This window comes from Bubalus bubalis, chromosome 14, assembly GCF_019923935.1.
Source record: "Bubalus bubalis isolate 160015118507 breed Murrah chromosome 14, NDDB_SH_1, whole genome shotgun sequence".
NCBI lineage: Eukaryota > Metazoa > Chordata > Mammalia > Artiodactyla > Bovidae > Bubalus > Bubalus bubalis.
This window is the reverse complement of record NC_059170.1, coordinates 78602962-78627357: the sequence shown is the minus strand read 5'-3', so window position 1 is coordinate 78627357 and position 24396 is coordinate 78602962. Positions and strand designations below refer to the sequence as shown.

The window sequence follows — 24396 nt, the reverse complement described above, 5'->3', positions numbered from 1 at the left end:
ATCTCCCTGCCTATGTCTATCAGGGTGTTTCAGCTGGAAATATCAAAGGCCATGTGAGTGAAGAACTGTTGCTACAATCCAATCGAAATTTCATGTGGGCCATAACCTAAGACACACATGGAATTTTAAAGTTCCTAGAAGAATAAACTGGTGAAATTGACTTTAATATATTTTATTTCACCCAGGATAAGAAAAATATTATCATTTAAATACATAATTAACATAAAAAAATCTAGACACTTTACATTACTTTTTTCATACTAATGCTCTGAAGCCCAGTGTGGATTTTACATGTAGGGTAATCTCAATTTGGCCACATTTCAAGAGCTTGTTGGTCATATAAGACTAGAGGCTTACCTTGTGTTAAGTCAGAAAACAGATCAGCAAGCGAGTAAATGGACTTTGGATATAATAAATGCTGGGGTTTAGTCCATAGTCTAATAAATATTTAATCACTGGAAAAAAAAAAAAAAAAAGACTAGAGGCTATCTATAGGACAGCTTGGGTCTAGCCTAATCTTTTTAATTCAAGGCAAAAAGCAGAATCCCGAGGCCCAAAGTGACCTTCCCAAGCTCTTGAAGGTGATCATAGAATAAAAGGGAATTTAATCTATGCCTCGTCTCTCCCACACCAGCAAACCACAGCAACTGAATCATCCAGAAGTTGATGTTTCCCTCCTCAGTTCAGTTCAGTTCAGTGACTCAGTCATGTCTGACTCTTTGCAACCCCATGTACTGCAGCACACCAGGCCTCTCTGTCCATCACCAAATCCCGGAGTTTATTCAAACTCATGTCCATCGAGTCAGTGATGCCATCCAACCATCTCATCCACTGTTGTCACCTTCTCCCACCTTCAACCTTTACCAGTATCAGGATCTTTTCCAGTGAGTCAGTTTGTTGCATCAGGTGGCCAAAATATTGGAGTTTCAGCTTCAACATCAGTCTTTCCAATGAATATTCAGGACTGATTTCCGTAAGAATGGACTGGTTGGATCTCCTTGCAGTCCAAGGGACTCTCACGAGTTTTCTCCAATACCACGGTTCAAAACCATCAGTTCTTCAGCGCTCAGCTTTCTTTATAGCTCAACTCTCACATCCATACATGACTACTGGAAAAATCATAGCCTTGACTAGACCAACCTTTCTTGACAAAGTAATGTCTCTGCTTTTTAATATGTTATCTTGGTTGGTCATAACTTTCCTTCCAAGTAGTAAACGTCTTTTAATTTCATGGCTGCAGTCACCATCTGCAGTGATTTTGGAGCCCAAGAAAATAGTCAGCCACTGTTTCCATTGTTTCCCCATCTATTTGCCATGAAGTGATGGGACCAGATCCCATGATCTTCGTTTTCTGAATGTTGAGCTTTAAGCCAAATTTTTCACTCTCCACTTTCACTTTCATCAAGAGGCTCTTTAGTTCCTCTTCACTTTCTGCCATAAGGGTGGTGTCGTTTGCATATCTGAGGTTATTGATATTTCTCCTGGCAATCTTGATTTCAGCTTGTGCTTCATCCAGCCCAGCATTTCTATGATGTACTCTGCATATAAGTTAAATAAACAAGGTGACAATATACAGCCTTGACGTACTCCTTTTCCTATCTGGAACCAGTCTGTTGTTCCATGTCCACTATTAACTGTTGCTTCCTGACCTCCATACAGATTTCTCAAGAGTCAGATCAGGTGGTTGGGTATTCCCATCTCTTGAAGAATTTTCCACAGTTTATTGTGATCCACACAGTCAAAGGCTTTGGCATAGTCAATAAAGCAGAACTAGATGTTTTTCTGGAACTCTCTTGCTTTTTCAATGATTCAGTGGATATTAACAATTTGATCTCTGGTTCCTCTGCCTTTTCCAAATCCAGCTTCAACATCTGGAAGTTCACAGTTCATGTATTGCTGAAGCCTGGCTTGGAGAATTTTGAGGATTACTTTACTAGAGTGTGAGACGAGTGCAATTGTGTGGTAGTTTGAGCATTCTTTGGCATTGCCTTTCTTTGGGATTGGCATGAAAACTGACCTTTTCCAGTCCTGTGGCCATGCTGAGTTTTCCAAATTTGCTGGCATATTGAGTGGAGCATTTTCACCACATCATCTTTTAGGATTTGAAATAGCTCAGCTGGAATTCCATCATCTCCACTAGCTTTGTTCCTAGTGATGCTTCCTAAGGCCCACTGGACTTCACATTCCAGAATGTCGGGCTCTAGGTGATCACACCATCATTATTATCTGGGCTGTGAAGATCTTTTAATAGTTCCTTATGAGTGAAGTTGCTCAGTCGTGTCCGACTCTTTGCAATCCCATGGACTGTAACCTACCAGGATCCTCCATCCAGGAATTTTCCAGGAAAGAGTATTGGAGTAGGTTGCCATTTCCTTCTCCAGGGGATCTTCCCAACCCAGGGATCAAACCCAGGTCTCCCGTATTGCAGGCAGGCGCTTTACCGTCTGAACAACCAGGGAAGCCTTAGAACTATACAAAAGTTCTATTAAAAATTCTGTAAAAGAGACCATAGTCCCTCCATGAAGAAGCATAATAAGAACTTGACCTCAGGGCAATGCAGGGTGGTGGTTAAGAAGACAGGCTCTGGGAGACAGAGCACTAGGGTCCCGCTGTGGGTCTTCCTTGCATTGTAACTTTGGTGGGTTACTTATTTTGTCAGTGCCTTAGTTCCCTAATCCATAAAATGCAAATGTTTCTAACAGTTCCTGCTTTCCACGGGGGTATAGGATTAAATGTATTAATGTGTAGGTGGCTCAGTGGTAAAGAATCTACCTACCAATATGGGAGATTGTGGGTTCAACCCCTGGGTTGGGAAGATTCCCCTTGAAGAAGGAAATGGCAATCCACTCCAGCATTCTTGCCTTGGAAATGCAGTGGACAGAGGAGCCTGGTGAGCGTGCAAAAGAATTGGACATAACTTAGCAACTAAACAACAAATACTCACATATACACACACAGAGAGATACTCATACAAAAATAAGAAAAGTAACTGGGACACAGAAAGGACTAAGAAAGTGTGAGGTGTGTATTACCAAAATCTTTCAAAATTTTCTGAGGCATAATTTTACTCAAGTATAAATATTATTATAAATTTTACTCGAGTATAAATATTACTAAAGTATATATATGAGTAATATTTATACTTGAGTAAAATTTTTACACACACGAAAAATGCCATTTGCAGCAACACGATGGACCTAGAGATTGTCAGACTGAGTGAAGTAAGTCAGAGAGAGAGACAAATATCACATGCTGCTGCTGCTGCTGCTAAGTCGATTCAGTCGTGTCCAACTCTGTGCGACCCCATAGATGGCAATCCACCAGGCTCCGCCATCCCTGGGATTCTCCAGGCAAGAGCACTGGAGTGGGTTGCCATTTCCTTCTCCAATGCATGAAAGTGAAAAGTGAAAGTGAAGCTGCTCAGTCATATCCGACTCTTAGCGACCCCAGGGACTGCAGCCTACCAGGCTTCTCTGTCCATGGGATTCTCCAGGCAAGAGCAATGGAGTGGGTTGCCATTTCCTTCTCCAATGCATGAAAGTGAAAAGTGAAAGTGAAGCCGCTCAGTCGTATCTGACTCTTAGCGACCCCAGGGACTGCAGCCTACCAGGCTTCTCCGTCCATGGGATTTTCCAGGCAAGAGTACTGGAGTGGGGTGCCATTGCCTTCTCCAAATATCACATGATATCACTTATATGTGAAATCTTAAAAAAAAAGACGGAGGGGGGTACAAATGAACTTATTTGAAAAATAGGAATAGAGTTGCAGTTGTGGAAAACAAACTTTTGGTTACCAGGGAGTTAATGGGAGAGGGATAAATTGGGATATTGGGACTGACATATACACACGACATGAAATAGATAACTAACAAAAACCTACTGTGGTGCACAGGGAACTCTACATAATACTCTGTAATACCCTATGAGAAAAGAATCTTTAAAAGACTGGGTATGTGTATATGTATAAGTAGAACTGAATCACTGCACTGTACACCTGAAACTAACACCACATGGTAAATCAACTCTATTCCAATAAAAATTTTAAAGTATAAATTAAGTCCAAACCCATTTGCTTTTACCTGCCATCCTGCACTATATTAAAAGGAAAGTCTAGTACAAACAAAGCTAGTGGAGGTGATGGAATTCCAGTTGACCTATTTCAAATCCTGAAAGATGATGCTGTGAAAGTGCTGCACTCAATATGCCAGAAAATTTGGAAAACTCAGCAGTCGCCACAGGACTGGAAAAGGTCAGTTTGCATTCCAATCCCAAAGAAAGGCAATGCCAAAGAATGCTCAAACTACTGCACAATTTCACTCATCTCACAAGTTAGTAAAGTAATGCTCAAAATTCTCCAAGCCAGGCTTCAGCAATACGTGAACTGTGGACTTCCTGATGTTCAAGCTGGTTTTAGAAAAGGCAGAGGAACCAGAGACCAAATTGCCAATATCTGCTGGATCATAGAAAAAGCAAGAGAGTTCCAGAAAAACATCTATTTCTGCTTTATTGACTATGCCAAAGCCTTTGACTGTGTGGATCACAATAAACTGTGGAAAATTCTGAAAGAGATGGGAAGACCAGACCACCTGATCTGCCTCTTTAGAAATTTGTATGCAGGTCAGGAAGCAACAGTTAGAACTGGACATGGAACAGACTGGTTCCAAATAGGAAAAGGAGTACATCAAGGCTGTATATTGTCACCCTGCTTATTTAATTTCTATGCAGAGTACATCATGAGAAACGCTGGGCTGGAAGAAGCACAAGCTGGAATCAAGATTGCCAGGAGAAATATCAATAACCTCAGATATGCAGATGACACCACCCTTATTGCAGAAAGTGAAGAGGAACTAAAAAGCCTCTTGATGAAAGTGAAAGTGGAGAGTGGAAAAGTTGGCTTAAAGCTCAACATTCAGAAAACGAAGATCATGGCATCTGGTCCCATCACTTTATGGGAAATAGATGGGGAAACAGTGGAAACAGTGTCAGACTTTACTTTTTTGGGCTCCAAATCACTGCAGATGGTGACTGCACCCATGAAATTAAAAGACGTTTACTCCTTGGAAGGAAAGTTATGACCAACCTAGATAGCATATTGAAAAGCAGAGACATTACTTTGCCAACAAAGGTTCGTCTAGTCAAGGCTATGGTTTTTCCAGTGTTCATGTATGGATGTGAGAGTTGGACTGTGAAGGAGGCTGAGCACCAAAGAATTGACGCCTTTGAACTGTGGTATTGGAGAAGACTCTTAAGAGTCCCTTGGACTGCAAGGAGATCCAACCAGTCCATTCTGAAGGAGATCAACCCTGGGATTTCTTTGGAAGGAATGATGCTGAAGGTGAAAGTCCAGTACTTTGGCCACCTCATGCGAAGAGTTGACTCATTGGAAAAGACTTTGATGCTGGGAGGGATTGAGGGCAGGAGGAGAAGGGGACGACAGAGGATGAGATGGCTGGATGGCATCACTGACTCGATGGACGTGAGTCTGGGTGAACTCCGGGAGTTGGTGATGGACAGGGAGGCCTGGCATGCTGCGATTCATGGGGTTGCAAAGAGTCGGGCACGACTGAGCGACTGAACTGAACTGAACTGAATGTGTCATCACAATATTTTTATGACATTTTTTTTTTTTTTTTTTTTTTTTTTTATGTTTTAAATTTTATTTTATTTTTAAACTTTACATAACTGTATTAGATTTGCCAAATATCAAAATGAATCCGCCACAGGTTTACATGTGTTCCCCATCCTGAACCCTCCTCCCTCCTCCCTCCCCATTCCATCCCTCTGGGTCGTCCCAGTGCACCAGCCCCAAGCATCCAGTATCGTGCATCGAACCTGGACTGGCAACTCATTTCATACATGATATTTTACATGTTTCAATGCCATTCTCCCAAATCTTCCCACCCTCTCCCTCTCCCACAGAGTCCATAAGACTGTTCTATACATCAGTGTCTCTTTTGCTGTCTCGTACACAGGGTTATTGTTACCATCTTTCTAAATTCCATATATATGCGTTAGTATACTGTATTGGTGTTTTTCTTTCTGGCTTACTTCACTCTGTATAATAGGCTCCAGTTTCATCCACCTCATTAGAACTGATTCAAATGTATTCTTTTTAATGGCTGAATAATACTCCATTGTGTATATGTACCACAGCTTGCTTATCCATTCATCTGCTGGTGGACATCTAGGTTGCTTCCATGTCCTGGCTATTATAAACAGTGCTGCGATGAACATTGGGGTACTCGTGTCTCTTTCCCTTCTGGTTTTCTCAGTGTGTATGCCCAGCAGTGGGATTGCTGGATCATAAGGCATGTCTATTTCCAGTTTTTTAAGGAATCTCCACACTGTTCTCCATAGTGGCTGTACTAGTTTGCATTCCCACCAACAGTGTAAGAGGGTTCCCTTTTCTCCACACCCTCTCCAGCATTTATTACTTGTAGACTTTTGGATTGCAGCCATTCTGACTGGTGTAACATTTTTTAATTTAAAAATGTTTGGAGGAAAAAAAAAGGATTTCCTGATTGACTTTATTTAGTCTCAAATCTAAATATAAATCTCTCCAATAATTGAGTTAATTAAGGTCTTACTCTACTGTTTTTTAGTTTTCTTCCTGATCTCTAAGAGGAATGAGATGCATTTAGCTATCCTTTGCTTAAAAAGAGGCATACATAATCATCTGAAATCTCACTGAATGCAAAAAAATGGTGACTGTCCAGATTAAACATGGATCAAAACAATACATTCACTGCCAAGTCAACCCAAAGAAGAACCACAGCCAAAAGTTCTCTCCAAGTCTGGTTTATAGCTAGAAATAGTAGGGTTGTGTGTTTTTTAAACAAACTTAGGTGTACAAAGGTCAAAATAATTTTCTTTATTGCAAAAACACAGAAAATTGTTCTGTAAAACATATCCTAAAAATAATAGCATCTGGTTACTAAAGAAGGTCACTTTATCTGTCTCTCTAAGGAGTTTTAGTAGCTGTTGCTATTTGGGTGAATTTACAAGGTAAATTTATTGTGGGTAGGTTGTGAAATGGGGTCATAGCCCCACAGTTTATTCTAAAAATGTTCCTACACTGCACCAAGCCACAGAAATATGTAATTTCACCTCAGATGGTGACATTTGTTCTTGAAATCTAGCAAGTTTTTATGTGCTAGAAGTTATTTCTGAGACTATATTGAGATTTATATATAGTGCCTATTCCCTCAATAGACTAAAGATCTTTTTACATTAGTAATGCTCTCCTCTGAGGTCAAAGATAACCCCTTGACTGGTGGTACTGTCAAGAATGGGGATATTTGGGGTAATTTATGGAGACCCAAAAGTCTTTTTTTCCACAGCACATAACTGTCAAACCATGCCTTTGGGTTATAATTGGACCTGCTGGTCTGATTCCCATTGCTCACTGGGACTATTTCTTTGTCATAAGTAGTCCATGGTTCCCCATACGAAAATAATAATAATAAAATGGACTTTGACTGGTTGCTGCAAGCCAGATTTTTCTTCCTCTGGCTGGAATTTAAATACATTTCATTATAATGCTGTATTATTTTTCTTTGACCACCTGATGCAAAGAGCCGACCCACTGGAAAAGACCCTGATGCTGGGAAAGACTGAAGGCAAAATAAAAAGTGGGCAGCAGAGGATGAGAGGGTTAGACAGCATCACTGACTCAATGGACATGAATCTGAGCAAGCTCCAGGAAATAGTGAAGGACAGCGAAGCCTGGTATGCTGCAGTCCATGGGGTTGCAGAGTCAGAAACGACTCAGTGACTGAACAACAACAAAAATTATTTTTCTTTGCCCCCAGAATGCAGCTCTTTTTTCCTTCTTGCTTCCAGTTCATTCAATTTGTCTTGACACAGACGTAGTGACCTTTTAACATTCTTTCTCCAAACTCACAGGAGCATCACTGTAATGTTTGCTGCTGTCGACATTTTAGAGCCCAGCTGGAAATCTCAGTACTTACTTTTCATCAGTAACTTGCAGAAGATTTGGAAAATCAATAGCTTATTTTCTCTGCAACTCATCTGAAGCAAAAGACCACAAATAAGAAATAATTTCACTATGCCAGCAATTTGAGGATTGGTACATTAAGTACATTTTCAGGCTCACATTTGAAGTTAGTGCCAAATCATGATCAGTGCTTTTTTTCTCTCACAAACATTGTAGAAGGGTCTAGAATTAAAGGATATGGATACAGTGTCTGCTCTACTAGTTGGCTGTGTGATTTTGGTAAATCCCAGGATACCATCCTAATGCAGAAAGCAAAGAGGAGCTAAAGAGTCTCTTGATGAAGGGGAAAGAAGAGAGTGAAAAAGCTGGCTTAAAACTCAACATTCAAAAAACGAAGATCATGGCGTCTGGTCCCATCAATTCAGGGAAAATAGAAGAGAAAAAAGTGGAAGCAGTGACAGATTTTATTTTCTTGGGCTCCAAAATCACTGTGGACAGTGACTTCAGCCATGAACACTTACTTCTTGAAAGGAAAGCTATGACAAACCTAGACAGCATATTAAAAAAGCAAAGACATCACTTTGCCAACAAAAGTCCATATAGTCAAGGCTATGGTCTTTCCAATAGTCACGTATGGATGTGAGAGTTGGACCATAAAGAAGGCAGAGCACTGAAGAATTGATGCCTTTGAACTCTGGTGTTAGGGTTAGTCCCTTGGACTTGAGAGTCCCTTGGACAGAAAAGAGATCAAGCTAGTCCATCCTAAAGGAAATCAACCCTGGATATTCTTTGGAAGGACTGATGCTGAAGTTGAAGCTCCAACACTTTGGCTACCTGATGGGAAGAACCGATTCATTAGAAAAGACCCTGATGCTGGGAAAGATTGAAAGCAGGGGGAAAAGGGAATGACAGAGGATGAGATGGTTGGTTGGCATCACTGACTCAATGGATGTGAGTTTGAATAAATGCTGAGAGATGGTGAAGGACAGGGAAGCCTGGTGTGCTTCAGTCCATGGGGTCACAAAAAGTTGGACAGCACTAAGCCACTGAACAACAACAACAACAGTATCTTTCTGAGTCTCCATTACCTCATACATGGAACAGGGCTTAGAACTCCAGGGGAAGGTCAGGCAACCCCAGCTGCCCCTTCCTTAGGGACACTGTCCTGTTCCTACCTCCACATCGTCCTCATGGGGCACAACCCTGACCACAGCGGGGCCAACTGACACCCTTCAGTCCAATCACAGGCTCGACCCCAAGCTTGAATCTTGAATGGAGATTGACAGGATGGAAAGTGAAGGAACTGAGTCATTCTAGAGACTTCCATGAATTCCAGATATTTTACTGAGGCCTCACTAAATGCCACTCTTCATGTGTCTTACACAAATTACCTCATGTAGTTCACAAAACCATGTGACTTACAGTAGCTCCCTATGAAATGGGGTGCCAATTGTCTTTATTGTCTTTAATTGGATCTTCCAGAAGCAGAACCTATGACAGAATTGGGGACCAGGCCATGGTGGCTCAGAGGGTAAAGAATCTGCCTGCAAGGCAGGAGACCTGGGTTTGATCCCTGGAGAAGGAAACAGCAACCCACTCCAGTATTCTTGTCTGGAGAATCCCATGGTCAGAGAAGCCTGGCGGACTAAAGCCTGTGGGGTTGCAAAGACTCGGACATGACTGAGCAGCTTTCACACACACACAGTTTCTTTAGGAGCTGGCCCAGGAGGCATGCGGTATCTGCAGTGAGATAGGAAGGCAAAGAAACCAATAAAGGTTGTTAATGACCCACAGGTTCCTAACAGACAGTGTGAACTGTAACCTCTCCAAGGATTCCAAATCACGAGTAAAACAATACACATGATCTGCTACAGTACATTTTTGCATAGCTTTCTTTTTTATTGTAGTATCTTCTGGAAATCAAGAGGAGATGACTTTTACTTTGGGGGTCAGCATGGCAAGAGGTGTAAACACTATAGATAAAAACAGAAGCTCAGAAACAAAATTCATGGTAAGCTTTTAAGGACTAACAGAAATCATGGGGTGAACTTTGAGATTTCACAGGATGTGCAATGGCTGAGAATATAGAATTAAGAGCTGCACTGTTTTGTTTTTTTTTTTTTTTTTTTTTTTGCTCTCTACATTTTAAAGATCTGGCATACTCCAGATATTTAACAAGTAAAATAAGCAAAGTCATATCTGTCCGATTTTCATGATAACTATTTATTCAAATTTGGGGTTATACTAAAGTTTAACTTCTGAATTTCGATTAATCCTCAATAAAATATGCTCCATCCTCAAGAGCAACACTGGAAATAAATTTATCCTTGAGAGTACAACCATAAAGAAGGTTGAGTCCCAAAGAACTGGTGTTTTCGAATTGTGGCATTGGAGAAGACTCTTGCGGAGAAGGCAATGGCAACCCACTGCAGCACTCTTGTCTGGAAAATCCCATGGACAGAGAAGCCTGGTAGGCTGCAGTCCATGGGGTCGCTAAGAGTCAGATACGACTGAGCATCTTCACTTTCACTTTTCACTTTCATGCATTGGAGAAGGAAATGGCAACCCACTCCAGTGTTCTTGCCTGGAGAATTCCAGGGATGGGGGAGCCTGGTGGGCTGCTGTCTATGGGGTCACATAGAGTCAGACACGACTGAAGCGACTTAGCAGCAGCAGCAGCAGCAGCAGACTTGAGATTCCTTTGAACTACAAGAAGATGAAACCAGTCAATCCGAAAGGAAATCAACCCTGAATATTCATTGGAAGGACTGATGCTGAAGTTCCAATACTTTGGCCACCTTATGCAAAGAGCTGACTCACTGGAAAAGACCCTCACTGAAAGCAAAATGAGAAGGAAGCAGCAGAGGGTGAGATGGTTGGATAGTATCACTAACTCAATGGATATGAATCTAGTCAAACTCCAGGAGATAGCTGAGGACAGAGGAGCCTGGCATGCTGTGGTCCATGGGGTCCATGGGGTCACATATTTGTCACAACAACAAATGTTAAACAGTAGCTGTACCTCTATAATGTGTATTTTGTTCCCTATAATGCGGCCCAGTAATGCACATTTTTGCCAAGGATTTGAGGTCCTTCAAGTATGAAATCTGAAATTCAAATTCTATCTTATTTTTCTATTTCCCAGGAAGGAGAAAAACTGACCTCATTTTCCTTCCACACAGAAAAAAAAAGAAAAGGTTTTACTCAGCAAACAGGCTGAATACGTCCTGACTACATCATAACTTTTTCTAACAGCATCTTAAATCCAAGTTATTACTCTAAGTTGTTTATCTAGTACTTTGTGTTGCTTAACACTTGCTGCTGACAGATTTAGGACACAGTATAAGTTTTGCTTTGTGCTTGAATCCTTGAATAACCTGAAGATGGATAACAGTAAAGATAGAGTTGGTCCTGAGGTGGTTGTAAGAAACACAGCCCCAGTGATATGAGATAAGGCATATATTTCAAGGGTGTGATCAGGTTCTCTCACCATCCATAGAAAGTGAGCATCATTCTCATTGTTGTCAGAGAAGTCACATGCTGCTGCTGCTAAGTCGCTTCAGTCGTGTCCGACTCTGTGTGACCCCATAGATGGCAGCCCACCAGGCTCCTCTGTCCCTGGGATTCTGCAGGCAAGAACACTGGAGTGGGTTGCCCTTTCCTTCTCCAATGCATGACAGTGAAAAGTGAAAGTGAAGTCGCTTAGTCGTGCCTGACTCTTAGCAACCCCATGGACTGCAGCCTACCAGGCTCCTCCGTCCATGAGATTTCCCAGGCAAGAGTACTGGAGTGGGTGAGAATTTACATGTCTAGACCTAAAATTGCATATCCTTTTCAGAAATGAAGACCAAGACTTGGTCAAGGCAAGTCAACAAGCAATATTGAACTTTTGCTCTGTGTTACCAGAATTGGCATGAGAATTATGGAGCCAGATGTCACCTGGGGTGTCCCTGACTCTTTAGAGTTTGGTAAGTTTGCTCACATTCTCAATTTATCCTTGATGGGATATCACTGTCTTCTCCCAAGACACGTGAAAAGACCAGGAAGGCTCGATGTCTTAATACAGCCCCTTTGAGCTCCCACATCTGCCAAGGAAGATTGGTTTATCATTCTGTATAGGAGTAGACATTCAAGAAATAATCACAAAAACAAAAAGCACCACAATGCATGTCTGTGTGTGGTGGATTTCATTCAGGATTTAGAAGGATCCATTTGAGGGTATATTGTAGCCAAGGAGACAACCCATATGGGATATTTGGTATTACTGTTCATGAAATTCTTTTACATTCCACATGTCAGGTAATTGTCCACTGGCCACTCCCTTTCACACAGGCCCCTCCCCACACATTATTCCTGGTGCTTCTCTTGCTTTTCTCATTGATACTCAGACCCCTATTCAGCCAAGGAATTCAAAGGCTTTCTACTTCCCTTGGGTGTATAGTGGCTCTTACACTTTGGGGTACATAGCAAACATTAAAATGATAAATCGTAGGGACAACCAAAGACTGATAATCAGATGTAGGGTGAAGCCCTGGAATCAGCACTTTTGACAAATATATTAGATGGCCGATCTGCAACTGCTGCATGGAACACAATGTGACCATTTGTGTATTTTTTTTTTTTTTTTTACTATCATCCTTTCAGGGGTTTCTAGCCATGTCTTAACATGGCTTTTGTAAAGATCATATAGCTGGAGCAGTGGTTCTCAAAGGGCATGTTAAAGCCCCTACCGCCACAGAAGCTGATGGTCTAGGTTGGATTCAAGAATCTGTATTTCCAACAATTTCCCAGGTGATGCTAGAATCACAGGGACCGCTCAGATGTTTACCTTTCTTCTCACATCTGACAATTTCTGTCTGAAACATGTAATCAATTTTTATCCACTAAAATCGATTATACGTACACCAATGTCTACTATTATATTTAGGTTTATTTATTTCCATTGTTATGTGTGTGTTTAGTGCAGGCCACTTTTTCTATGCTATTTCATCTTTCCTTTCTGACTTTGTTTAGGTTGATTTTTTCCCCCTTTGTTTCCACTAGCTTCAAAGCTATACCTTCTGCCTCACTCCTTTGGTTGGTCTCCCTAAAAACTGAAAATGAGAATTCACTTATCAAACTCAAAGTTTACCAGCATCTTTGCTACACATAAAACAAACTGAAAATCTATGAAATGGTTCAATGGATAACGTATTGATCAGTATACAAGGACCAATAATACTTACTGAATTCAAACTATTTACTATTGTAAAAATTTAAGGAAAGCACTATGAGATCTAAATACAATCTTTGACAACTGCAACAAAATAAGTGGTATATTAAAAAAATAATGCTGGTGAGCAATAAAAAATAAATTTAAAAAATCTCAAGTACAAGGACATTAAATGTGATAAATCCAAAATCCCTGCTCCTCTTTTCCTTAAAAAGACTGTTTTTGCTAACTACTCCTCATTGCCTCATAAAATTTCTATCTGGAATTATTTTCCTTCTGTTTGAAATACATTGTCTAGAATTTCCTTTAGGGATACTCTATTGGTTATAAACTATGTTTTTACACTTTTAAAAAAGTTGTTTTCATTATGAAAAAAATAGCTGACCTTTGATTTGTTTGGATGCTAAATTCTAGGTCAGGTATTATTTTCTCCCAAATTATTGAAAATATGCTTTTATTATCTCCTGGTTTCCATTACTTTTACTGTTAAGTTGGCAACTGTCTTTAGGAGGTGGAAGGGGGTAATTTTTCTTATTCACTAAATAACTTTGAATATCTTCTCAATGGCATGGATTTGCTTTATGTTATTCTGTTTCAAATTTGTTGGACATCCTGACCCTGAAACTTTTAATTTTTAGTTCTAGAGAATTCTCTAGCAACGTTTCTTCAAATATTTTCTCTACTCCATTGTCTTTTTATGTCATTCTAAATACATTCTTTAAATCCATATTACAGTGAAAAATAATAATTTCCCTTTTGGCTGAATTTAATGTTATTGAACCCATCCATTAATTTATAAAACTTTATAAAGTCTATATTTATAATGTCTAAAAGTTCTTTTCCACTTTGCTAGACCTTATCAGATAGTCATATAAATTTTTTTCTCCTTGCTCTCATTTTTGGTCTCATAAATTATTAAAATGCATGGAGCATCCATTTTATATTCTGAGTTGGATAATTCTAATATCTGAAATCTTGGCTGGTCTAATTATCTCTCTTGTTCCTGCTGGATTTTGCTTCCTTTTGTCTTGTAAATTCATATATTGTGATTCCACATCCTTGAGATGTTTTCTGTGGCCCTTCTTTGAGACCTGAGTTGAAGGCTGGCTTTTTAGCTTAGTCAGTGTGATCCATGGACCAGCAGTATCTGCTTCACCTTAGAGACTGTGAACTTGCAGAATCTTAAGCCCCAGACCTACTGAATGAGAATCTGCATTTTAACCATAACCCTAGGCACAGCAGAATTCAATAAAGGCTGGTCTAAGGAGGGTTTGGACTGGTGGGCTTTGTCTCCTGTCAGGAACCTGGAGGCATCACCATACTTCATATGAATTCACAGTTGGAAGCTTTTTTGGAGCACATAAACCAAATTAATTCAAGATTTGAACTCATGTGTGCGTTGGCTATGAATGCTCAAAGACAACTTTTTTCCCTTCCATCCAGAGCCAAGGTTCAGGAGAGAACGCTTCCTTGCATAAGGAAGCAGGAGGTAGGACAGATTTACTCCCAGTGTTCCCTACAGCTAGGGACAGTCCTTGGTGGTTGAGTGGCAGGGGGGCTCCTGAAACACTGCCAGGTGGTGGGGTGCGGGCTGAAGACTGTATCACCTAACTCCTGCACACCCAGGAAGCTGTGAAATCTCGAGCTCCATATCACAGTGGGTCTATGGATGCTTTCTGGAAATCACCCCCTCCCTTCCTTTGACCTCCTGGATTCCTGCCTTTATCAAGTCTTAGCTCCCAAAGGCTATTTGCTTTTTTGTCAGCTCAGTAATAAATGTGAACAGGTTCTGCTTTTAAATACACTTGGGTATTTCTTTTTGCTCTGATAATATAGTCAGTTAGAGCAGACTGACATACCCCAGGAAATAGAAATGCAAGCCTTAAGACTTTTATTTCATTGTAAAGAAGAACACAGAGCTAGGACATAGATGGAAAAATGCTTTGTTTTTTGATCAAGAGGAAAATAAAGGAAAAGAAAAAATGATAGATTTCTATCATTTATTACAAGTTTCTATCAGGCCATCATCTGGAATCAAGTAAGCACTTTTCCTACACTATCTCATTTAAATCTCACATCACCACACTTTAGGTACAGTTATCATTATCCCCCTTTACAGATGAGGAAACAGAAGCTCAAGATGGATACAATATTCTCAAGGTCATCCATCTACAAAGGAGTAGGATTTGAATCCCTGTTCACTTGAGGGCTTCCCTTGTAGCTCAGCTGGTAAAGAATCCGCCTACAATGTGGGAGACCTGGGTTCGATCCCTGGGTTGGGAAGATCCTCTGGAGAAGGGAAAGGCTACCCATTCCAGTATTCTGGCCTAGAAAATTCCATGGACTGTATAGTCCATGGGGTCTCAAAGAGTCAGACATGACTGGGCGACTTTCACTTTCACCTGAGTCCAAAGTACACCTTCAAATCACAGTACTCTTCTCGGATCACTTTCCCTCCATCCCTCCCTCCCAGAGTCCTTGAGCTGACGTCCTGCTTATGACTCAGCAGAAAATAGTTCTTTAGTGTCCCTACCTCCTGCTCAAGAATGTGTAGGGGCTCCCTTGATATTTCAGAGTGGTTCCAAACCCAATTCACCTAATAACACTAACTCCATGTCTAACTCTTCTTTGAAACCCCACCCAGTTCCTCCATTCCATAAGGATTTCTACTTTTTACCGACTGTATTGTGGACCCAAGGCCTATTCATTTTTGCATATTTGCTTGATTTCAAGACTAAATTGAAAGCTATTTTAAGGCAAACACAATGGGTTGTTATTTTGTTGGCTTTCACTGTTCCCATGGAAGTATGTGTGACACTTAGTAGGCATTAAATACTCATGCATTGATTGACTGCAGGGCAAACCATTATTTTTATTCTGTTCAACTTTTTATTTTGCAAAGTGTGATAAGCAAAGAATCAAAGTGATTAAAATCTTAAGATTCCAATTAATGTAAATAAAAAGAGAAAAGATGGCCAGATTATGAACTACTTTTTGTCTCTAGATGTTTATTCCAAGCATTGCTTTGGTCGATGCAGTTTAGGCAACAGGGAATTCTTAGAGATGATTAATTCCAGGTGGATCAAACCTTAATATCCTTTTGAGGATGATTCACTTCAATTTGCTGCATCATTACTTTCAGGAGGCAGTAAATGATAGCAAACACTATACACACTTCCCCATCCTCTGCAATTTTCCTCCCAAGTTGAAAACCATTTAAAAATAATTCGAGATAAAGTTCAGTCAGTTAGCTAGTTACAGCATTCTCTTAGGGTAGCATTAGCATTAATTAATGTTTGTGGACTGCTTTGAAAATCACAAGTGCTATGGAAGTGCTGACTATTAATTTAGTAAAAGCACAAGCCATGAAAGCTGAAATTTAAAGGCAGTTGTGCACTGCTGAAATGTTTTAATATTTAAATGAGCCAGCCTGAAGAAAGTCTCTGACATCCCATGTTTATAAATCAGGAAGAAAAGAAGTCCCAAGTGGAGAGATTGTAAATGATTTAAAAGAGAAGACGGAGGTAGGAGTGGATAGGGATGACTGTTAACTATTAGAGGAAGGTAGAGGATGATGGGCGGGTACATGTCCATCAATTTGGAGATTAGTCCTTGTGCTGGAGATTGGCAGTGACATGGGAGGTGAGAAGGAAGAGATAGAAGAGGAGGAGAAAGAAGGAAAACTAAGAGGAAGAAAAAAGAGGAAAACAGAAAGGAAGAAAAAGGAGGAAAAGGAGATCTCTTGACTGAGGTTAAAAATAATGACAAAAAGTGATGAAACTGATGTTTCTCCCTTGCATATCTGTTCAAGGGGCAGTTATAGTATAATAATGACTAGAAACCACCTTCTGATTCCTTCTTGACAGTCATCTCCAAACACCCGCTCCATCATTACTGGCGGACGTGCGAACCTGAGTCAGCAGATTCTGTCTCCCCACCTCCCCCACCCCAGGCCACCTGCGTCCTTTCCCTTTTAGCACATTGCTTCCCGAGATAAGGTGAGCATCCTTGCCCCTCTCACCCTCCTCCTCCACTTCCACCAAGACAACTTCTTCTTCAAGACTGTCCTTGATATTCAGCTTTTCCAGTAAAGTCACATTAGGCCCCTGTGCCCATATATCTGCTGTTCTCATGACTGAAACCTGTATGCTCTTCCCAATGACAATTTCCAGGAGAGCAGAATTCCATAACTGTGAAGGCTGTTGAAGCACTGAACGTGGAACTTTCTGGGTAACTGCTGTGGTACTATTAGAAGTTAGGCCCATGAGTTAAATGACCAAGCGCACAACCTGTGATAGTAGAGGAAGTGTCTCTACAGAAAAGATAAGAAACGATCTTTCTTCCCTTCCTCCTTCATTCTTTCCTCCTTTCTGTTATCTTTCTAAAGCACAACATATATTTACACTGCAGGATGTTTGGAAAATAGAGAAAGGCAAAAATGCAGTAACTGTACTCCATCTGCTCAGATAGAGCCAAACCTTATATTTAATCATAGTCCCTGTTTTAAGTTTATTCACGTTCACATAAGATATTGCATCAAATAATGTTACATATAATTTTATAAGTATTTATATATTATGTAAATATAATATGATAAATATATGTAGCATAATATATTTAAGCATTTTATAACATAAAATACAATATACTTTGTGTTATATATTTGTTATATTTTTATTATAAAACATTTTCCACTAATTTCTTTATAACAGATGTTTAATATTCTGTCATATGGATACACCACAATCATTCTTTAAATTTAGAATTGTATTTTTATTGGTCTCACAATATTTGTATTTATAAAGAATGTTTTTAATAGATATGTTTGGGCATACTTTTTTTCAGAATTTTTATTAAGTGAGACAAGGCCTATTTTCAAAAAAAAATTCAAATTTCATGTTTTCCAATTTTCTTACCATGACTTTTCCTATAAGTTGTTATATATGCAATTTTAAAAAGGTTTCTACTAATCCAGTAGTCAGATAATCTCTGGGAGTATTGTAATCATCACATTTTAACAGAATTTTGATTCCGATCAGAGATTTAAGGAACAAAACAAAATGAATTACATTGTTTCTAGATTCTTTTTTTTTCAAATCCACATGTTGTGCAGTGTAATCTTTTTTAAATTAATTAATTTATTTTAACTGGAGGCTAATTACTTTACAATATTGTAGTGGTTTTTGCCATACATTGACATGAATCAGTATGATTCTTGGTAAATGCCCAGAAGTGTTCAGTGCTGAGCACACCAAGACGACGCTAGAGAAGCCACGTGAGTCGAGCAGGGCGCCTGCCTGTGGAGCCTCCAAGCCGTTCATTTGACCTGTGCAAAGACGGGTACAATTCTCCCCTTCCCTGTATTCACAGCACCAGCAGTGTGATGTCAAAGCATTTTGTATCTGTTCCCTACAGCCTTGGGCCTGGGCTGGCTGTGTGATTTTGCCAATAGAATGCACTAAGTGACCACATGCTGGTTCCAATCTGGAACACAGGGATCTCACATACCAGGCCTGTTCCCCTGGAACCCAACTTCTGAACCCTACTCCTGACATTTGAACAAGCCCAAGCAAGCCTGCTAGAGGATGAGAGACTGCACAGGGCCTAAACAAAGAGGTCTACAGAGGTGACCGTGAACGGCTAGTCCCCAGCCAAGCCACCAACTGACCACAAACATGCCAACTAAGGCCAGAGGAACTGCCCAAATAAGCCAAGAATCCTCTGCTAAATGAATATGCTTTGGTACGGAGTATAACACAGGAGATGCTGTTTGATACTGCCTGTAAATCAAACCCAGCAATGTGCTTAGTATCGTAACAGAGGAAGAAGCAAGGAGTTGTAAGGAGTTAGCTTCTTTCTTCCTCAACTGCTTTTGATCTTAACACTACAGTCTAAAGTAATGAGTGCTGTGTCCTTAAAGAGGTACCTTTCTACAAAGGAGTGAAAACATTCTGATAAAGGAAAAAGATCAGTGTGCGTGTGCGTGTGTGTGTGTGTGTTTCTTAAACAATATTAATTCCCTATATGTACCTTCCCTAGGCTGGGTTGCAAAGCTACCCAAGTAATAGACGTGACTACTGTTGGATTGAGCAACAAGTCCTGTTGTTTCTGGATCTGGTGATGGGTGGTCACTGATGCCGCCAGGAAAGTAACTGTATAGGCATTCTGACCCTGAGAGGTAATATTCTGTGAATTGCCTGATGTGCCCAAGTTAACTGTGTTATCCAAAGAGCTATTTTCTGCTCCTGGCATTAGCTTCAGATTTGCAGCTCTGGTTTAGTGAAGCCAGCCTCCTTGTGTCCTCTGAGCCTCCTCTCTTTGTTAAGTCTATAAATAAAAGTCAGTTTTTCCTGCCCACATTTCTCTGTGTTGCCATCAAAATCTAGTAGCCAACTGAACCTTTCTCCTAGACTCTTGCTTTTTGCTGTAACAGTGCATCTCAGACTTGAATGTACCTAGGAATCACCTAGGGATCTTGCTAATCTGCAGATTCTGACTCAGTAGGACTGGGATGGGGACCAAGAATTTGCATTTCTAACAAGTCCCCAGGTGATGATGCTGCTCACAGCAAAACATTTTGAATATTAAGTGGCTACAGGACAAATCAACTCAATGCTACTAACCAATGGCTGGCTGATGGATAACCAGAGTTAGAGAGTGCCTGATCTCAGAATCTTCCTATTCTCATTGTCAGGTGAGCAAACGTCTGCCCTCCAGGAGCCAAAGAATCAGACTCACCCTGATAGTTCTGTGTGATGTTGTTTAGCCAATAAGTTGTGTCTGACTCTTTGCAACCCCATTGACTGCAGCACACCAGGCTCCCCTGTCCTTGGCTATCTCTCCGAGTTTGCTCAAATTCATGTTCATTGAATCAGTGATGATATTTAACCATCTCATTCTCTGCTGTTCTCCTTTTGCTTTCAATCTTTTCCAGCACCAGGCCCTTCTCTAATAAGTCAGCTGTTTGCATCAGGAGACCAAAGTATTGGAGCTTCAGCAACAGCCCTTCCAATGAATATTCAGGGTTGATTTCCTTTAGGATTGAGTGGTTGGGTCTCCTTTGAAGGACAAAGGACTCCCAAGAGTCTTCTCCAGCACCATAATTTAAAAGCATCAATTCTTCAGCATTCAGTCTTCTTTATGGTCAGATTTTCCTATCCATGCATGACTATGTACATGATTACTGGAAAAACTATAGCTTTGACTATGTGGACCTTTGTCAGTAATGTTTTTAATACATTGTCTAGCTTAGTCATAGCTTCTCTTCCAAGGAGCAAGGGTCTTTTAATCTCATGGCTGAAGTCACCATCCACAGTGATTTTCTAGCCCAAGAAGATAAAATCTGTCACTGCTTCCACTTTTTCCCCATCTATTTGTCATGAAGTGATAGGACTGGATACCATGTTGTTAGTTTCTTTTTTTTTTTTTTTTTTAATTTGAGTTTTAAGCCAGCTTTTTCAATCTCCTCTCTCACTTTCATCAAGAGGCTCTTTAGTTCCCCTTCACTTTCTGCCATCAGACTGGTATTATCTGCATATCAAGTTGGTATTTCTACCGGCAATCTTGATTCCAGCTTGTGATTTATCCAGCCCAGCATTTTGCATGATGTACTCTGCATATAAGTGAAATAAACAGGGTGACAATATACAGCCTTGCTATATTCCTTATCCAATTTTGAACCTGTCCATTGTTCCACGTCTGGTTCTAATTGTTGCTTCTTGACCTGCATACAGATTTCTCAGGAGGCAGGTAAGGTGGTCTGGTATCCCATCTCTTGAAGAATTTTCCAGTTTGTTGTGATCCACACAGTCAAAGGCTTTTGCATAGTCAATGAAGCAGAAGTAGATGTTTTTCTGGAACTCCCTTTCTTTCTCCATGATCCAATAGATGTATGTAATTGGATTTCTGGTTCTTCTGCCTTTTCTAATCCCAGCTTGTACATATGGAAATTCTCAGTTCATGTACTGCTGAAGCCTAGCTTGGAGGATTTTGAGCATTACCTTGCTAGCATGTGAAATGAGACCAATTGTGCAGTAATTTGAACATTCTTTGGCGTTGTCCTTCTTTGGGACTAGAATGAAAACTGACCTTTTCCAGTCCTGTGGCCACTGCTGAGTTTTCCAAATTTGCTGACATACTGAGTGCAGCACTTTAACAGCATCATCTTTTAGGATTTTAAATGGCTCAGCTGAAATTCTGCCACCTGCACTAGTTTTGTTCATAGTAATGCTTCTTAAGGTCCATTTGACTTCACAGTCCAGGATGTCCTGCTCTAGGTGAGTGACCACACCATTGTGATCATTAAGACCTTTCTTATATAGTTCTTCTGTGTATTCTTGCCACCTCTTATTAATTGCTTCCGCTTCTGTTAGGTCCTTATTGTTTCTGTCTTTTATTGTGCCCGTCCTTACATGAAATGTTCTCTTGATACCTCCAATTTTCTTGAAGAGATCTGTTTGTTTGCACTGGGCATTTAAGAAGGCCTTCTTTAATCTCCTTGCTATTCTCTGCTTTCAGTTTGGTTTATCTTTCCCTTTCTCCTTTGCCTTTCACTTCTCTTCTTTCCTCAGCTATTCTTAAAGCCTCCTCAGACAACCACTTTGCCTTCTTGCATTTCTTTTTCTTTGGGATGGTTTTGTCACTGTCTCCTGTACAATATTATGGTCTTCATCCATAGTTCTTCAGGCATTCTCTCTACCAGATCTAATCCCTTGAATGTATCCTTCACCCTCCACTGTATAATCATAAGGGATACAATTTAGGTCACACCTGAATGGCCTCACGGCTTTCCCTACTTTCTTCAATTTAAGCCTGAATTTTGCCAAAGGACTCATGATGTGAGCCACAATCTGCTCCAGGTCTTGCTTTTGCTGATTGTATACAGCTTGTCCATCTTTGGCTGCAAAGAACATAATCTGATTTCAGTACTGACCATTTGGTAATGTCCAAGTATAGAGTTAAGGCTATGGTTTTTTCCTGTGGTCATGTATGGATGTAAGAGTTGGACTGTGAAGAAGGCTGAGCACCGAAGAATTGATTGCTTTTGAACTGTGGTGTTGGAGAAGACTCCTGCTAGTCCCTTGGACTGCAAAGAGATCCAACCAGTCCATTCTGAAGGAGATCAGCCCTGGGATTTCTTTGGAAGGAATGATGCTAAAGCTGAAAGTCCAGTACTTTGGCCACCTCATGTGAAGAGTTGACTCATTGGAAAAGACTCTGATGCTGGGAGGGACTGGGGTCAAGAGGAGAAGAGGACGACAGAGGATGAGATGGCTGGATGGCATCACTGACTCGATGGACGTGAGTCTGAGTGAACTCCGGGAGTTGGTGCTGGACAGGGAGGCCTGGCGTGCTGCAATTCATGGGGTCGCAAAGAGTTGGACACGACTGAGCAACTGATCTGATCTGAAGTATAGAGTCATCTCTTAGGTTGTCGGGAAAAGGTGCTTGCTATTGGGACTGGAATGAAAACTGACCTTTTCCAGTCCTATGGCCACTGCTGAGTTTTCCAAATTTGCTGACATATTGAGTGCAGCACTTTCACAGCATCATCTTTTAGGATTTTAAATGGCTCAGCTGAAATTCTGCCACCTGCACTAGCTTTGTTCATAGTAATGCTTCTTAAGGCCCATTTGACTTCACAGTCCAGGATGTCCTGCTCCAGATGAGGGACCACACCATTGTGGTCATCTGGGTCATCGTGGTTATGACCAGCATGTTCTCTTGAAAAAACTCTGTCAGCCTTTTCCCTGCTTCATTTTGTACTTTAATGCCAAACCTGCCTGCCATTCCAGGTCTCTCCTGACTTCCTACTTTTGCATTCCAAACCCCTATGATGAGAAGGTGTATTCTCAGGTAAGCATTTTAATTTCTTTAAGTACTCATTTGCCACAGTCACTCCTTACAGGGTGTGAAGTTGGTTCCCCATGAACTGCACAGCTTCCACTTGTCTCTTCTTTATGTCATCTCTGATGTCCTATTCTGACCATCTCTTATTCCTTTGTCTTTACTCTGCATAGTCCCACAAAACTAAAATACCATTGGAAAAGTTTCCCGCTCTCCCAGCTCCTGATTAATTCTGTGAATTCTAGGAGCCCCTACACCTATAGCACTGGGTTGTTGGCGCCCTGTAGGACATGGTTAATGCACGACACCTCTTCTCAAAGCTGTTACCCCATTTCAAAGTGTTAGTCGCTCAATTGTGTCCAATTCTTTGCAACCCCATGGTCTATAGCCCATCTGTCTCCTCTGTCCATGGAATTATCCATGCAAGAATACTGGAGTGGGTAGCCATTTCCTTCTCCAGGAGTTCTTCCCAACTCAAGGACTGAACCCAGGTCTCTTGCATTGCAGGCATATTCTTTACATGTAAGCCACCAGGGAAGCCCCCAAAGAAACAGGAGCATACTATGTTGGCTGGAAATTGGTTCCGGTCTCCCCTGTGGGAGGCAAGAATTCTACCACTGAACCAGCCATTTCAAAGTGCAGGTATTAACTCTCCACCTGACTGTGAATTCAATCAATGCAGGTGGGACCTATGGATTAGTAGTATCATCTGGAAGCTTGTTAGAAATGCAAAACCTCCAGCTCCATTCCAAAATACTGAATTGGAATCAGCATTTTATCAAGATTCCCAGGTGACTTTTATCAAAATCTGACCCATACTAGTGTGGCAATTAAAACATCTAGTTATTCCTGCAGTCTGCATTTCACAGCAATTCTTACACAGAGATAGATAAAAGACTGGACCCCAGTCCTCCAATCATATTCCAATATGATTTTTTATATCTGAGAGTAGATAATGGGTAGATACTTTAAGGTTTGTTACAATAGGATATACAAAAACATTTTACTCAGTATCCAGCACACTGGTGGTATGGAATAAATCATTTTTGTTTAATGAAAGACAGATATGAAAAAATTGAAAGATGCTGATTTGATATTAATGCATTAAGAATAAAATTGTGAGAATAAAGTTGGACACTGATAAGTAGTACTTTATAAGCATAGCATTAGATGCATAATTCTCATTTACTTATTAGCTTGGAATGAAATGTTTTACTACTGAAAAGTATTTATGCACATATATTTTGAAAGTGAAGACTACTGAATCTTGAATAGCTCTAGAAATGTGAAATCATAGATGTTTTTGCTTTACCATTGTCCAAAAATTTAGAAGGCTACTTTGCTCAAAAATATAGCATAGTGTTCCAATGCAGAATATAGGT

General features: G+C 40.5%; 1 long non-coding RNA gene across 2 annotated transcripts in view; it reads right to left on the bottom strand.

Annotated features, from left to right (window-relative positions):
- Positions 1-24396, bottom strand: part of LOC123329293 — a 28731-nt gene that overhangs the window by 1956 nt on the left and 2379 nt on the right. Inside the window, exons 2-3 of one of the 2 annotated variants that reach the window (XR_006544710.2) lie at positions 7970-8030; positions 2831-2887 (exon numbers count right to left, since the gene is read on the bottom strand). This is a non-coding gene — a long non-coding RNA (uncharacterized LOC123329293). Of the gene's footprint in view, positions 1-2830; positions 2888-7969; positions 8031-24396 lie in introns of those variants that run through there. The other variant, XR_006544709.2, reaches the window with a different exon arrangement.